Source organism: Leptonychotes weddellii, chromosome 4, assembly GCF_054177405.1.
Source record: "Leptonychotes weddellii isolate Sample4059 chromosome 4, ASM5417740v2, whole genome shotgun sequence".
In the NCBI taxonomy this organism is placed as follows: domain Eukaryota; kingdom Metazoa; phylum Chordata; class Mammalia; order Carnivora; family Phocidae; genus Leptonychotes; species Leptonychotes weddellii.
This window is the reverse complement of record NC_138372.1, coordinates 156892567-156910735: the sequence shown is the minus strand read 5'-3', so window position 1 is coordinate 156910735 and position 18169 is coordinate 156892567. Positions and strand designations below refer to the sequence as shown.

The 18169-nt window shown below is 38.6% G+C and overlaps 1 long non-coding RNA gene across 2 annotated transcripts in view; it reads right to left on the bottom strand.

Annotated features, from left to right (window-relative positions):
• The window catches only part of LOC102741009 (uncharacterized), a 54824-nt gene that overhangs the window by 28319 nt on the left and 8336 nt on the right, over positions 1-18169 (bottom strand). The window lies entirely within an intron of this gene.

Here is an 18169-nt window from a genome sequence, read left to right as displayed (position 1 = left end):
AGTTACCTATTGCTGCTGTAACAAATTACCATAAACAACAGCTTAAAACAACACAAATTTATTATCTTACAGGCCTGGAGGTCAGAAATCCAAAATGGGTCTTATGGCACCAAAATCAAGGTGTTGACAGGGCTGCATTCCTTCTGGAGGCTCTAGAGGAGAATCTGTTTCCTTGTCTTTTTCAGCTTCTAGATGCTGTCCATAGTTTTGGACTTGTGACACCAGCCAGCAATCACATCACTGATTCTATAGTCACATCTTTGCTCTGCCTCCCTTGACTCCCTTTGTCCCCTTGAGGGATCTTTGTAATTAGATCGGGCCTACTTGGATAATCCAGGTTAATCTAACCATGCATAGATCCTTAACTTAATCACACTGGCTAAATTCATTTTGCCATGTAAGGTAATATATTCACATCCTGGGGATTCATATGTGGACATCTTTGGGGAACTATTATTATGTCTACCACAATTACTTCTTAGTAAGCTCGCACACCTGCTATTCTATTTTAAAGCCTAACACATAATCTTGGACTTTTATTAATTTTTTGAGAGAGAGAGAGAGAGCACGCACATGAGTGCCCGCAAGTGGGGGGTGAGGGCAGAAGGAGAGGGAAAGAGAGAATCTTAAGCAGGCTCCATGCCCAGCGTAGAGCCCCACCTGGGGCTCCATCTCATGACCCTGAGATCACGACCTGAGCAGAAATCAAGAGTTGGACGCTTAACCGCCTGAGCCACCCAAGTGACTGGAATTGGAATTTTATAATGCAAGGGACCTTTTGGTTCACTTAGCCTAATCTTTTTAACAACAAGGTAATTGATTTACTTGCATTTGTTCCTCCCTGATGACTCCCATAGTGGTGTTTTCTTTTTTATAAAAGACCATCTATTTACTTAAATATTGTTAATATTGCAAACTTGCATCGGAGATGCTCAGGATATTTGTTGGTGGTAGTAGGAGTGCTTTGTCTGAGCTGTTATTAAACCTGGCTGATTTGTTCATTAGGAAAATGAGCATGCAGTATGTGCCTACAGCCTAAGCCTAAGGGATAAAGGTGAAGGAGACAGAGAACGTCCCTGCCATCGAGGAGCCTGTGCTCTTTTCCACTGAGTTTATCAGTTAAAGAAAACTATAGGATAAAGATAAGGGGAATATAAGTATTTGCATAACCATCTGGATTAGCATCAAATAGCCAGGAACCCAAACATGCCAAAGATGTAAGCCACCATGATGTTTGCTATAAGCTCAAAATAGTTTCCTTATGTACTATGTGGCTGCAATTAGAAAGTAAAATTTGTGATTTTTATAGTCCACTTACAGTTTATAATATACATTTAGACTTACTCTTATTTTTTATTAACTCAGCACCTTATCCTGATAGCAATGGGAAGCCAATGATGAGTTTTAAGGAAGTAAATGAGATACTTATGTTTGCGTTTTATGAAGGGCTGTGGCTGCAGAATGGATCTGGTGTTAGGAGACTGGTTAGGAGACTGTTGCATGCTGGGTAGGAAATGACTGTCTAGACCAGAGCCATGCCAGTGAAATGGACAGAAGTGGGCCTGAATGAGAGTTGCTTGGCTTTGGTGCAGCAGAAAGCAGATCTGGAGAAATTGTAAACAAGATCCTCCAGGTTGCTGGCTTGAGCAGCTGGGTCAATAGTAATAAGACTATTCAATGAGTCAGAAAACACTGAAAGAGGAAGGAGAGAAAAAGGTGTCAAGATGCCCTTTCTTTTTTCTAATATTTTAAATTTTTTTAAAGTTTCAATTTAAATTCCAGTTGACAATAGTGTAATATTAGTTTCAAGCATACAATATAGTGATTTAATGCTTCTGGACAGGAAAAAAAGATGCCTTTTCTTCATTTATCATCTCAGCTACCCTGTAAGGTAAATATTGCTTTGGAGGTTTTAAAAGGGAGGAAAGCAAAACTCAGAAACATTAACTTGCTCAAGGTCACACAAACAGTAAATGGTAGGGATATGATTGACACCAATTCCATGCTTTTTCTGCTGTCTTGTGTCTTGGTTAATCCTGATGGCAACTGTCTGAGTTCCTCTGTGGTGGAGAAGGGAGATTTCAGAGAAAGTGGTGGGGGGGTGGGGGGCACGCACGCATCTGGGAGACCAGAGCTGAGGGAGGGAATTTCTTACTCTGGGATTCAGAGGACCCCGAGGATTGTGCAGAGCATTGGGCCAAGTCAGAGGAATGTTTCAATACACTACGAAGGCCAAGACCGTTGGGCAATAGGCATGCACTAAACTTGCAGTCCTTGTAGTCAGAGACTGGAATCTGGAAGCCAAAAAGAACAAGAACAAGGAAGATGTAATGTGAAGAGATGGGAATTGGTCCAGGGACGCTGCCCAAAAGAAGCCACAGATCTCTGAACCTGTTTTTGCATCCTAGAAGAGGTCATCAAAGGTCATCACTCTGTATCACTCATGGGCCTCACTATCCCTTCAGTCATTCCAGCTGCTTAACCAGTATGGGCTTGGGGAAGATGTGTTCCCCACAGGTTTCTCACTGAGGGATGGTCATTAGATTTGTTTTGGGTGAAGACTATTCTATTTTGAATATTAGAGCCAATGAGAGGGTATGAAAAACAGCAAATCCAGTGTTTTCCAAGATTTCAAAAAAGACAGCATTTCTAGAATGAGGGAGTAGTTCATTATTTTGAATTTTTCTGACATCTCTTTTGTCAGGCACTGTGATAGGAGGGGGGATATAGTAGTGAGCAAGATTAATAAAGTCCCTATTCCCACAGAGCTTATCTTTACTAGGGTGAAATACATTATAAAGAAATACACAACTAAATGAACAAGACTATTTCTGAAAACAAAAATTGCTAAACAATAAAGTGACATGATTGAGAGTAAATGAGAGAAAGGCAACTCGATATTGGGTGGTCAGAAAAGGTTTTGACAGGAAGAAGACAGTCATGGGAAGTTGTACTTGCAGAAGGAACACAGGGGCAAAAGCCTTGAGACAGGGACAAGATTGGTCTGTCCCAGGATCATAAGGGATGTTTGTGTGACTGAAGTGTAGAGCAAAGGGCAGCATGGAAGGAGATGAGGTTTCATATGTAAACGCAGGCCAGGTAGGTCATAGAAGGACCGGTAGGACTTGGTGAGGAGTTTGGATTCTATTCTAAGTGGAAAGGAAAGCCACAGGAGAAGGCAGGGAAGAGGTTAAGCAACAGAGTGGCACGGTGTGATTTGTGTTCTAAGATAACCGTTTTGTTTGCTTTAGGGAGTATGGATTTGGATGAGGCTCAAGTAGAAGTAGGGAAATTATTTACGCTATTGTGGCTGTACAGACCAGAGATAACCGGCACGCACTAAGATGGTGGCCATGGAGATGATGAGAAGTGGTCGGATTTGAGACACATTGTGGGAGAAAGCCCAAAGATTTGCTGGTGGATTTAGATGTGAGAATAAAAAAAGAGAAGATTAAAAGATAACTCCAAGGGGTTTTATTTTTAATCTTATTGATATATAAGCCATATGCCAATAAAAGTCCATCCATTTAAAGCCTTCAATTCAGTGGTTTTTAGGATATTTACAGAGCTGTGCAACCATCACCACAATATAATTTTAGAACATTTTCATCACTCCAAAGAGAAACCCCACACCCATTAGCAGTCACTCCTCGCTTCCCTTCCTCCCCAGTCCCACTGAATTAGCTTCCTAGGCTCATGGAACAAATCACAAAGTGCTTGGTAGTTTAAAACAACAGAAATTTATTCCTTTCTCAGTTTTGGAGGCCAGAAATCCAAAATCAAGTTGTTAGCAGGACTGCGTGAGCTCCGAAGGCTCTGGAGGAAAATACTTGTTTGCCTCTTTTGGCTTCTGGCAGCTCTAGGTGTTACTTGGCTTGTGGCTGCCTTGCTCCAGTCTCGGGCTCTGTCCTCACATGCCATCTCCTCTCTTCTGTGTCCTCTCTTTCTGTCTGCTATAAGGACACTTGTCATGGGGTTTAGGGTCCACCTGGGGAGCTGGCAATGATCTCATCTCAAGATGCCTAACTTAATTACAACTGCAAAGGCCCTCTTCCCAAATAACGTTACATTCATAGACTCCTGGGGTTATGGCCATATCTTTTTAGAGGCCATCATTCAACCCAGTACACCTGGATAATCACTATTAGTCTATTTTCCGCCTCTACAAATTTACCTGTGATACACATTTCACTTCTAGGATTTTGACCCAAGAATTTGGGTGGATGGTGGTGCTGCTTACCTAGGGTCACATCAGGAATAAATGGTGTAGAACCATATGTCCTTCATCTATGCCACATTTGAAATGTGTATTGTATATCCAAGTGGAAATGTCAGGTGAGCAGCTGGACGCATGAGTTTGGATGTGTTAGTCTGGATATGGAGATCTGGGGGTCAGAGTCATAACCATGGCATTTAAAGCCATGGGACTGACTGAGATCACCTGGGGTGAAAGGTGAAAGAGGAAGGCTGAGGAGCAGTGCCTGGAACACAGTGAGGTAATGTAGAGGAACCTTTACGGAAGACTCAAAAGAAGGGAGCCAATAAGAGGGTAGGAAAAACAGCAAATTCAGTGTTTTCCAAGATTTTTAAAAAGACAACATTTCTAGAATGAGGGAGCAATTTGCTACTTCACATACCTTTGAGATTTAGAGGAAAATTGGAACAGATAAATAAATACTGGGTTTAGCAACATAGATCCTATTATTTGTCAGATAAAAGCAATTTCAGTGAAGTGGGGCCAGGGATGAAGGACTAACTGAGTGCATTAAAGAGTAAATGGGAAATGAGGATGTGGAGATGATGAGCATGAATACCTCTTCCAGAAGTTCTGCCCTGAAGTGAGACAGAAAAATGGGCTGTAGCTGTAGATGAATGTGTTCAAGAGAGGGTTTATTTTAAAGGTGGAACATAATAGATGATTTAATGCTTGGGGGAAGTATCCAGAGAAAGAACTTAAGGATGCAAGAAAAATTTAGTTAATTAAAGATGTTAATTCTAGGAATGGTCTTCCTGAGCAGGCGATACCCATGAAATATGCCTGGTGAGAGCAGGAAACTACTGGAGCATTATTTACAATAGTCAAGATATGGAAGCAGCCCAAGTATCCATCGGTAGATGAAGGGATAAAGATGTGGCATATATGTATGTGTGTATATATATTTATATGCATATAAATATATATGTATTTATATATTCACACAGGTAATGAAATATCATGCATCCATAAAAAAGGATGAGATTTTGCCATTTGCAACAACATGGATGGAACTAGAGTGTATAATGCCAAGTGAAATACATCAGAGAAAGACAAATACCATATTATTTCACTTAAATGTGGAATCTAAGACATTCCCTGAGAGGCCAAGGGTCACCACGACACCATGACTGAGTCTGGCAAGCCCATTCTCTACTCCTATTTCCGGAGCTCCTGCTCATGGAGAGTTCAAATTGCTCTGGCCTTCGACTATGAGACCGTACCTCTCAACTTCATAAAGGATGGGGGACAGCAGTTCTCTGAAGAATTCCGGGCACTGAATCTGATGCAGCAGGTGCCGGCCCTGAAGATCGATGGAATCACCATTGGCCAGTCACTGGCCATCACTGAGTACCTGGAGGAAACTTGGCCCACTCCACGCCTCCTGCCGCAGGACCTGAAGAGGAGGGCCCAGGTGTGCGTAATTTCCAATGTCATTGCCCGTTGGTGTCCAGCCCCTGTAGGTGTGGCCCTGGACTTGCACCCCTGCACACCTCTGGTGTGCCTCCCCCCACGCGCTCTTACCTTTAGACACACGTGGAGTGTGAGGTGCCACAGTGGGGCACCCAGCTTGGGAGTGGGGGTGGCAGGAGCACGGGAGGGATTCTCAGCAGCTTAGACCTAGACCATGTGGCAGAGGGGCAAGGGATCCCAGAAACTATCTGCCCTGCTGGGTCCCCAGCCCCATTCTGAGAAGCCCCAGGTTTTCCAAGGACTCGTCCAGAAGTGCTCGGGGAGGGGTGGGGCCAGGTGGCAGGGAGGAGCGGAGCAGCATAGGCCCAGGCCTACCCGCTCCTTTAACCAGAACAGCCTCCTTCTCATCTGTTCTGTGTTCTAGACTGGGAGTCTCAAAAGATTTTATTTTTTAAAGTTTTCACTGGTAAAAGAAAAAAAAAAAGTGGAATCTAAAAAACAAATGAATAAACAAATAGAAAGCAGAATCAGACCTATGAATTCAAAGAACTGATGGTTGCCAGATGGCGGATGGGCAAAATATGTGAAGGGCAGTGGAAGATAAAAGCTTCCAGTTATGGAATGAATAAGTCACAGGAGTAAGAAGGTCCAGCATAGGGAATATAGCAATGGTAGTGTCATATTGTTGCATGGTGACAGAGGGTGGCTACACTTGTCCTGAGCACAGCATAATGTATAGAGTTATTGAATCACTATGTTGTACACCTGAAACTAATGTAACACTGTGTGTCAACTATACTTAAATAAAAAAAAGAAAAAGAAAAAGAAAGAGCAGGAATCCTCCCTCTGTTGTAAGGGGACAGAAGTCCCAGTGGCAGGGGCAGGCGAAAAAGGCTGTGATGTTTTCCAACCACATGCTGCTGCCCAGGAGCTGGGTGGGTATCTGGCCAATACTTGAGTTTAGCCAGAGTTAAGTTGCCAAAGAAGAAGGATGGAGAGACAGGGTGCAGGCAAGTTAATAGTGTTTCAAAAGGAGTGATTATAATGCCAAGGAATTTAAACTGGGTTCAAAGGGAAGGGAGGACATGAGAGGATTGATGGATAATGAAAAACTGGTGGAGTCAGTGGTTAGAGGTTGTGATAGAATCAAACCGCTGTAGTGATCTAAAGGGTAGAGAGTGATGATCAGAGGGGGGAAATGCTACGGTTGAATTTTAGGGTGCCGACATTATTTGTGGTGACCAGGCCAGGTATAACCACGGGCATAAGTGCCTGAAAAGAGGGCAAGCAAAGGATCACTGGAGAGAGAGGAGGTCATGAAACCAAGAGCTCAGAGTGCCCAGTCCAGTGCTGCATAGAGAGAAGGTTGCCAATAAACAGTTGCAAGAGAAGAAGACCAAAATACATGAATCTTCCAACATTTATAGTGTTTTGGTTTGTATTAATGGACCCTGTGTTTAGTGTATTATCTTTTTTTAGTGTATTATCTTATATAATTTTTACTCAAATGATGTATTTTCCAGTGCCTCAGGGACAACATTACATGAAAAAATCATTTGGGATGGTTAAAATGGTAATGATAAAGGGAAATTCAAACTGGAGATTAATGAAGTCATTAGATATGAAGCTAGTCAGACAACAGATAATTTACTAAGAGAAGTTGCCACTGGAGCTATCAAGAGGAAGAACAGGCTTATGATTTTGAAACACCTTGAAACTCATGCAAAGAGAAGACTGTGGTGACTCAGTATCTCTTGGCTCTAAGGTCAACATGTTTGCGTCTGAACTTGGCTGGGTCTTTGAGGGGGGAAGAAGCTTGAACTCTGGATTCACGGAGACCATAGGTTTTAATCCCATCCATTATTTATTAGCTGTGTGACCTTGAACAAGTTACTTAACCTGTCTTTACCTCTAGTTTCACATCTAAAAAATGAGGACTAAAAATAGTTCCTATTTGATGGGTTTATTAACGAAGATAAAGAGAGGTAATCTATACTAAAGGTTCAGAACAGCACCTGGAACACAATAAGCACTCAATAATGGTGAGCTATAATCTTCATTGTCATTATGATCTTTAAGCTGGAGATTTAAAAAAAGCTACTTTGCAAAGCCTAGAGGATTAAATGAGATGAAGTATGCAAAGCACTTAGCACAGTGCTTTCCATGTGGTGATACTACGAGGTGATTAGCTATTACAATGAAACTGATCAGCAGACCTAATCTAATTTTATAGTACCTGGGAAGTGATCGAGGCAGAAAGGAGAGTTATCCCTCTCCTGAACCCAGTAGGGGTTAATATTAGTCCTTTGAAGGTCTTTTCAAATGGTGGAGTAGAGACTGTCCTGGAAATAGTTTCAGGAAATAGAAGTCCTGATTGGATCTGAAGAGATGATAAAGATTGTAGCAAGCACAACTTCATTTAGCCACATTCTGTTCAAGGACTGCTTTCCACTTGCAGGTCAAAGAGTCACAAGACTTTACCAAATAAGCCTTTCACCATTTTCCCCCTAAGCTTTTTTGAAGTGTGATTTACAAAGAAAAATTGTATATATTTAGATTGTACAGCATGATTCTTTAAAGGTGTATAATGTGATGATTTAATATAAGTATGTATGTGAAATGATTACCACAATTATTTAAATATCTATCACCTCACATAGCTACTTTTTGTGTGTGTGGTGATGATACTTAAGATCCTACTCTCTTAGCAAATTTCAAGCATACAATACAGTATTATTAACTATAACCACCACACTGTGCATCCCCAGAACTTACTCATCTTACAACTGAAAGTTTATACCCTTTGACCAATATCTTCTCATCCCTTCCTCACCTCCCAGCCCCCAGCAACCACTGTTCTATTCTCCGGTTAAGTTGTACTTTTTTAGATTCCACATATAAGTGGGATCACACAGCATTTGTCTTTCTGCATCTGGCTTGTTCACTTAGCATAATATCCTCTAGGTTCATCCACATTGTTGCAAATGGCAGGATTTCCTTCATCTTTATGGATGAATAATATTCCATTGCACATATTGCCAAAAGAAAATTCTGAAAACTTTACTTGATGAGAATATTTTACCGAGCGAGAAACAAACTGCAAACAGGATACTTCAAACCCAAAGTCATATGAAGTTCACAGGCATGACATTACAGTATGACTTATAAAGTGAAAATGAAGAAATTGTTTAACCTTTACAATAAGTGTTACTACAATGGGAGTTTCCATACAGCAGGATAATAGTTAAAAGTGATTATCTTTACCATTTTAGGAAGACGATTTAAGTTTCATTTATGATTATCAGAGGCAGGCACAAAAACAGACACATAGATCAATATAACAGAATAGAGAGCCCAGAAAGATCAGTGTAACAGAATTGAGAGCCCAGAAATAAATCCATGGTTATATGGTCAATTAATCTTCAACAAAAGAGGCAAGAATATGCCACGGGAAAAAGACGGTCTCTTCAACAAACGGTGTTGGGAAAACTAGACAGCTGTGTGCAAAAGGATGAAATTGGATCACTTTCTTACACCATACACAAAAATAAACTCAAAATGGATTAAGGACCTAAATGTGAGACCTGAAATCATGAAAACCCTTGAAGACAGCTCAGATAGTAATTTCTCTGACATTGGCCATAGCAACATTTTTCTAGATATGTCTCCTATGGCAAGGGAAACAGAAGCAAAAATAAGCTATTGGGACTACATAAAAATAAAACTTGCACAGCAAAGGAAACAATCAACAAAATTAAAAGAAGCTACTGAATGGGGGAAGATACTTGCAAATGACATCTGATAAAGGGTAAGTATCCAAAATATATAAAGGACATGACCATACTGTTTTGATTACTACAGCTTCATAGTGTATCTTGAAATCTGGGATTGTGATACCTCTAGTTTCGTTCTCTTTCAAGATTGTTTTGTCTATTTGGAGTCTTTTGTGCCTCCATACTAATTTTAGGATTGTTTGTTCTAGATCTGTGAAAAATGCTGTTGGTATTTTGATAGAGATTGCATTAAATGTGTAGATTGCTTTGGGTAGTATGGACATTTTAACAATATTTCTTCTTCCAATCCATGAGTATGGAATGGCTTTCCATTTGTTTGTGTCATCTTCAATTTCTTTCATCGTATCTTACAGTTTTCAGAGTACAGGCCTTTCACCTCTTTGGTTATGTTTATTCCTAGGTATTTTATTATTTTTGGTGTAATTGTAGATGGGATTATTTTTCTTAATTTCTCTTTCTCCTACTTTATTATTAATGTATAGAAATGCAATGGATTTGTGTATATTGATTTTGTAACCTGTGACCTCACTGAATTCATGTACCAGTTCTAATAGATTTTTGGGGAGTATTTACAGTATTCTATATATAGTTTCATGTCATCCATAAATAGTGAAAGTTTTACTTCTTCCTTACCAACTTGGATACCTTTTATTTCTTTTTCTTGTTTGACTGCTATGGCTAGGAATTCCAGTACTATGTTGAATAGAAGTGGCGAGAGTGGTCATACTTGTCTTGTTCCTGACCTTAGTGAAAAAACTGTTTTTCACCATTGAGTATGATGTGTTGTTTCACACAAGACCTTTCTTACATTGAGGTATGTTCCCTCTAAACCTACTTTGTTGAGGGTTTTTAATCATGAATGGATGTTGTACTTTGTCAAATACTTTTTCTGCATCTTTTGAAATAATCATATGTTTTTCTCCTTTCTCTTGATGCAATGCATCACAATGATTGATTTCCAAACATTGAACCACCCTTGTATCCCAGGAATAAATCCCACTTGATCATGGTGAATAATTTTTTGTAATGTATTGTTGGATTCGGTTTGCTAACATTTTGTTGAGGATTTTTGCATCTATGTTCATCAGAGATACTGAGATATTGGCTTGCTGTTCTCTTTTTATGTAGTATCTTTACTTGGCTTTGTTGTCAGGGTAATGCTGGCCTAATAGAATAAATTTAGAGGCTTTCCTTCCTCTTCTACTTTGTGGAAAAGTTTGAGAAGAATTAAGTATCAACTCTTCTTTATATGTTTGGTGGAATTCACCTGTGAAACTGTCTGGTCCTGGACTTTTATTTGTTGGGAGTTTTTTGATTACTGATTCAATTTCATTGCTGGTAATAGGTCTGCTCAAATTTTCTATTTCTTCTGGATTCAGTTTTGGGAAGTTATGTTTCTACAAATTTATCCATTTCTCCTAGGTTGTCCAATTTGTTGGCATATAATTTTTCATAATATTCTCTCATAATCCTCCATTTCTGTGGTGTTGGTTATTATTTCTTCTCTTTCATTTCTGATGTTATTTGAGTCCTCTCCCCACAACCCATTCTTTTGATGAGTCTGGCTTAAAGGTTTATCAATTTTGTTGATCTTTCAAAGAACCAGCTCCTGGTTTTATTGAGCTCTTCTATAGTTTTTTAGTTTCTATTTTATTTCTACTCTAATCTTTATTATTTATTTCCTTCTTTTTTTTAAGATTTTATTTATTTGTCAGAAAGAGAGAGAGAGAGAGCACAAGCAGGGGGAGTAGCAGGCAGAGGCAGAGGGAGAAGCAGGCTCCCTGCTGAGCAGAGAGCCTGACACGGGGTTTGGGGCTCAATCCCAGGACCCTGGGATCATGACCTGAGCCGAAGGCAGACACTTAACGACTGAGCCACCCAGGCGCCCCTATTTATTTCCTTCTACTAGTTTTAGGTTTTGTTTATTCTTCTTTTTCCTGCTCTTTTAGGTGTAAGGTTAGGTTGTTTGAGATTTTTTCTTGCTTCTTGAGGTAGACCTGTATTGCTCTAAACTTCCCATTTAGAACAGCTTTTGCTGCATCCCCCCAATTTTGGACCACTGTGTTTTCATTTTCATTTGTCTCCATGTATTTTTGGATTTCCTTTTTGGGATTTCTTGGTTGATCCATTCATTGTTTAGTAGCACGTTATTTAACCTCCAAGTTTCGGGCTATTTCCAGACTTTTTCTTGTGGTTGATTTCTAGTTGCATAGTGTTGTGGTCAGAAAAGATGCATTGTATGACTTCAATCTTTTTGAATTTGTTGAGACTTGTTTTGTGGCCTAATATGTGATCTGTTCTGGAGAATGTTCCATGTGCACTTGAAAAGAATGTTCCATGTGCACTTGAAAAGAATCTGTTGTTTTAGGATGGAATGTTCTGTTTTAGGATGGAATGTTCTATATATTAGATCTATCTGGTCCAATGTGTCATTCAAAGCCACTGTCTCTGTTGATTTTCTGTTTGAATGATCTATCCATTGATGTAAGTGGGGTGTTAAAGTCTACTATTATTGTATTACTATTGATTACTTCTTTTATATTTATTATTAGCTGCTTTATGTATTTGGGTACTCCCATGTTTGGAACATAAATATTTACAATTATTATATCTTCTTGTTGGATTATTCCCTTTATGATTATATCTTTCTTTGTCTTTAGTTACAGCCTTTTTTTAAAAAAAGATTTTGTTTATTTGAGAGAGCGAGAGCGAGAGAGAGAGAAATATTGAGAGAACGAGTGGGGGAAGAGGCAGAGGGAGAAGCTGACTCACCATTGAGCAGGGAGCCTGACATGGGACTGGATCCCAGGATCCTGGGATCATGACCTGAGCTGAAGGCAGACGCTTAACTGACTGAGCCACCCAGGCACCCCCGGCCTTTGTTTCAAAGTCTATTTAGTCCAACATAAACATTGCTACCCCAGCTTTCTTTTCACTTCCATTTGCATGATAAATGCTTTTCCATCCCTTCACTTTCAATCTGCATGCTGTGTTTTTAGGTCTGAGTCTTTTGTAGGCAGCATATAGATGGGTCTTTTTTTTTTTTAAGATTTATTTATTTATTTTAGAGAGAGAGAAAGCATTGGGGGGGCGCAGAGGGAGAGGGAGGGAAAATCTCAAGCACACTCTGCACTGAGCCCCACATGGGTCTTGATCCCAGGACCCTGAGATCATGACCAGAATAAAACCGAGTTGGATGCTTAACTGTCTGTGCCACCCAGGCGCCCTGAGAGGTCTTTCTTTTTTATCCATTATATCACCCTATGTCTTTTGATTGAAGTGCTGAGTCAATTTACATTCAAAATAACTATTGATAGGTATGTACTTATTGCCATTTTGTTACTTGTTTTATGGTTGTTTTTGTAGTTCTTCTCTGTTCCTTTCTTCCTCTCTTCTCTCATGGTTTGCTGGGTTTTTTTTAGTGATATACTTGGATTCCTTTCTCTTTATTTTTTGCATATCTGTACTGGTTTTTGATTTGTGGCTACCATTAGGTTTGTATATAACATCTTAAGCATTTAGCAGTCTATATTAAGTTGATGGTCACTTAAGTTCATTCCCCAGAACGCTCTCAAGTTATTTTTGTTTTTGTGATTGAGTTATGGAGTTCCTTATATACTTGGGATATTAGCCCCTTATCAGTTATACAGTTTGCAAGTATTTTCTACCACTCTGTAGATTGCCCTTTCATTTTGTTGAGTTTCCTTTGCTGTGCAGAAGCTTTTAAGTTTGATGTAGTCCCACTTGTTTATTTTTGCTTTTGTTGCCTGTACTTAGGTGTCATGTCAAAAAAAAAAAAAAATCATTGCCAAGACCAATGTCAAGAAGCTTATCCTTATCTTTTCTTCTAGGAGTTTTATGGTTTCAGGTCTTACATTTAAGTCTTTGATCTCTTTGAATTTATTTTTGTGTATGTTATAAGTGTATCCTCTTCCTTTTGCATGTGGATATCTAGTTTCCCAACATCATTTATTGAAGAGACTATACTTTTCTTCCACTGTGTATACTTGGCACCTTTGTCACAGATTAGCTTATTCTATATATGTGGGCTTATTTCTGGGCTCGCTATTTTGTTCCATTGATCTACATGTCTGTTTTTATGCCAGTACCATACTGTTTTGATTACTAAATCTCTGGAATATAGTTTTAAACCAGGAAGAGTGATGCCTCCAGCTTTGTTCTTTTTGCTCAAGATTGCTTTGGCTATTCAGAATCTCTTGTGGTTCCGTATGAATTTTAGGATTTTTTTTCTAATTTTGTGAAAAACACTATTGGAATTTTGATAGCCATTACATTGAATCTATAAATGGCTTTGGGTAGTATGGACATTTTAACAATATTAATTCTCTGACCCATGAACATGATATATCTTCCATTTATTTGTGTCTTCTTCAATTTCTTCATCAACATCTTGTAGTTTTTATTATATAGATCCTTCCCCTCCTTATTTAAATTTATCCCTAAATATTTTATTGTGTTTTCAATGCTATTGTAATTGGGATTGTTTTCTTAATTTCTTTTTCAAATAGTTCATTCTTAGTGTATAGAAACACAACTAATTTTTGTATATTGATTTTGTTTCCTGTAACTTTATTGAATTTGTTTATTAGTTCCAACAGCTTTTTGGTGAAGTCTTTAGGATTTTCTATATATAAGAGCATATCTGCAAACAGACAACTTAACTTCTTCCATTCCAGTTTGCATGTCTTTATTTCTTTTCCTTGCCTAATTGCTCTAAGACTCCAGTATTATGTTGAATAGGAGTGGTGAGGGTGGGCATTCTTGTCTTTTCCTCATCTTAAACCAAAAGCTTTCAGCTTTTCACTGTTGAGTTTGTTATCTGTGGGCTTGTCATATATCGCCTTTATTATGTTGAGGTACATTCCTTCTATACCTAATTTGTTGAGTCTGTATCATTAAAGGATATTTACTTTTGTCAAGTGCCTTTTCTGTATCTATTCATATTATTATATGGTTTTTAATCCTCCATTTTGTTAATGTGGTGTATCATGTTTATTGATTTGCATATATTGAACTATCCTTGCATTCCAAGAATAAACCTCACTTGATATGGGGTCTGATCCTTTTAAAGTGCTGTTGAATATGGCTTGCTAATGTCTGTTGAGAATTTTTGCATCTACGTTCATCAAGGATATTGGCCTGTAATTTTCTTTTCTTGTATTGACCCTACCTTGCTTTGGTATGAGCTTAATGTTGGCCTAATAAAATGAGTTTGGAAGTGTTTTCTCATCATTTTTTAATAAGAAGAACCTCCAGCTCTCTCTGGTTCCAAATCTAGTGCTCTTGGCAACTGATTAACACAGCTCTCACCACTGATAATAAAAGAGAAGTTATCATTTACGGAGTGTATATGATGTATTCCAGGCATTCTGCAAAACTCTTCATGTAGATTATCTTGTTTAATTACACAAACAGCTTTGGTAGGTAAGTATCATTATTGTCTAAATTTTGCAAGAAGAACACTGAGGGGCAAAGAGGTTAATTGGTCCAAGGATTTGCAGCTGGTAAGGGGCTGAGGCAAGATATTAGTTCAGGTTAGTCTGACTCCAATACCTCTGTTCTATTTATATAATGGATACAATATTGGGTTACAGCTCCTCAACTTTAATAGGACTTTTCAGTCCATGCACCCTCTATCTTTTCCTTAACAATCATATAGTATTTTCCTATCTTGCTGGGACTTGGGGCAAAGTAACTTAGTCTTATTATAATGATAGTTCCCTAAGGTTACTGCTCTTTTTTTGCCATTCAAATGGCAATATATCATAAAATCAAATATTGATTGGTAGAATGGTGGTTACCAGGGGTGGGGAGGGAGAGGAATAGAGGAGCTGTTGAGTGTATATAGTTACAGTTATACAAGATGAGTAAATTCCAGAGATCTGATGTATAACACAGTGACGACAGTTAACAATAAGGAATTATGTGCTTAAAATTTAAGAAGGTGTATGTCATGTTGTATTCTTACCAAAAAACCCAAACCAAACTAAACCCAAAACAAAGGGATACAAGGAAACTTTTGAAAGTGATGGATATGTTTATTACCTTGACTTTGGTGATGGTATAAGAAGTATATACACATACGTCCAAACTTACCAAATGATATACATGAATTATATGCAGTTTCTTGTATGCCAATTGTACCTCAATAAAGCAGGAAATAATATTGGTTGGCTATTTAGTTTTAAAATTCAAAAAATGTATTGAATGTACAGGATACTATGCTAGCTGCTAAGGGAAAACAAAAATGAATTAAACAGGGAAGCTTCCTTCAAGTTGTTTATAAGTGAGGCCTACCCCACCAACTAGCCCCCCACTCCTGCCATGCACTAGAACACAAGAAGGTTCAGAGACAGTGATGAGGGAGTTCAGAAAAAGACGTCATATCTTCTATGAAAACATCTTGAAGAGCTACCCCAGGAATGAGAAGGCATTTGAGCTGGACCCGGTAGAATGGGAAAGTTTGTGGACATGTAGAGATACTGAGTGTGAACGTGCTGTAAACAGGTGACAATGTAAACACCAGCATGAAGACTGGAAATCTTAGAGAGTACCAAGGGAGTCATGTTTGGCTCAAGAAAGGGAAAGGAGTAAGAGATGCGGCTAGAAAAGCAGTTTTTAATAAGACCATAAAGACCATAAGTTAGTAAGGGGAGCTATTGGAGATATAGTTTAGAAGCATAAAGAGAGTGCATAAAGACAGTCAACAAATACTGATAGCTTAAACTCTATCAGAGCCAGCCAGGATGGAAAAATGGGAATAAAAATTAAAAACATTTAATGGATAGGGGTACCTGGCCTATTTAGTTGGTAGAGCATGTGACTCTTGATCTCAAGGTCATGAGTTTGAGCCCCACATTGGGCATAGAGATTACTTAAAAAAAATACATGAGGGGCACCTGGGTGGCTCAGTCGGTTAAGCGGCTGCCTTCGGCTCAGGTCATGATCCCAGGGTCCTGGGATCGAGCCCTGCATTGGGCTCCCCCCTCGGTGGAGAGCCTGTTTCTCCCTCTACCTCTGTCTGCCGCTCTGCCTACTTGTGCTCTCTATCTCTGTTAAATAAATTTTAAAAATCTTTAAAAAAAATATGAAAAAATGTCACATTTAATAGAATGTGTGGCATTTAGCAAAGACATTTTTGAAGTGAAAGAGGTCAAAGATGGTTCAAACTCTAAGTTTGAGTTTCGAAGGTGTACAAAGGAAATACAACAGGAGGAATGGGTGTTGAAGGCACGAAATTCTGGGGACAGGTTATGAAATAATAGCCAGAAACCATTTTAATAATTAAAAGCACAAAAAGGATGTTTTGACGCCTAAAACTATGCATAAACAAACAGGACATATGGTTTATACACGTGGGTCCGAAGTATTGGATGCAGAGCTCATTAAAACACAAATCATGCAGCACACCTTCCATCTATTTAAACTAACTGACTAGCTAGCTAACACTAGAAGTGTAATTCTTTCAATATTTCAAAAACATCAGAAAAATCCATAAATTCCATCTCTTTGTTAGAGGTACACCTCCCAAAGCCTTCCATCGCCTTGCTCCCCTGTCGACTGGTTGTTCTTTAGACCAGCTGTCCTGCAACTTCCCATCTCCTGGATCTCCTGCTTTATTCCTTCTATTTGATGGAGCACATCTTCCAGTTTTTGTTTTGTTTTTTTTTGAGTAAAGTGATAGAAGTTTATTAAGTGAAGATACAGAAAACACTCTAAAGAGTGAGAGGGGAGCACATCTTCCAGTTTTTCCTGATATGATGTATGGGACATACATATTTTGAGACTTCAATGTTTAAAAAGGTTATAATCCACCTTCACGTTGGATTGCTCAATATAGAATTCTAGATTGGAAATAATTTTCTTTGGAATTTCAAAGCTATTATGTTCCATTTGTCTTCTGGCTTCCAGCATTAGTGTTGAGACGCCTGAAACGGTTCTGAAATGGGATCCTTTTTTTAAAAAAAAAACAAAACAAAACTTTGTAGAGCTGTATATGCAAATGAGTTATATAGTCATTGTGAGTATAGACACACAATGTTACGTTAGTTTTAGGTGTAAAACATAGTGATTCTATACGTTATGCTGTGACCACAAGTGTAGCCGCCATCTGTCTCCACACAACGCTATTACAGTACAAACTATATTTGAAATGGGATCCTTTTTACTGAACTTCCCTTGACACTTCTTGACTTTGCTGCTGGAAACTTTTAAGATCTTTTTTTGGTCCCTAGTGATCTGATGACAACAAAGTGTGATGACATACTTTAAAGTGTGTCTTTTTTCATCTAGTGTTCTGGTCCCTCAGTGAACTCTCTCGATCTGGGAACAAACGACTTTCACTTTTGGGAGTTCTCCTTCAGACATTTGACAATTTTCTCTCTTACATTTTCAAACTGTGTTGTCTTCCACTTTTTTGCACCTCCTGACCTGATTCTTTAATTTTGTCATTTATCTTCTATTTTATCTATTATCTATTATCTGCTTTTAAAGAAATGTTTCTCAATATTATCTCCCAATCTTTTTGCTACATTTTTCATTTTGACTATCATATTTCAAATTTCAAGAAATACTGTTTTCTGGCTATTCCTACTTTTACAGAATCCCATTTTTTTCCATAGATGCGGTATCTCCCCTCATTCTGTAAATATATTAGTATTGGGAATTTTCAAGTTTTATTTTGCTC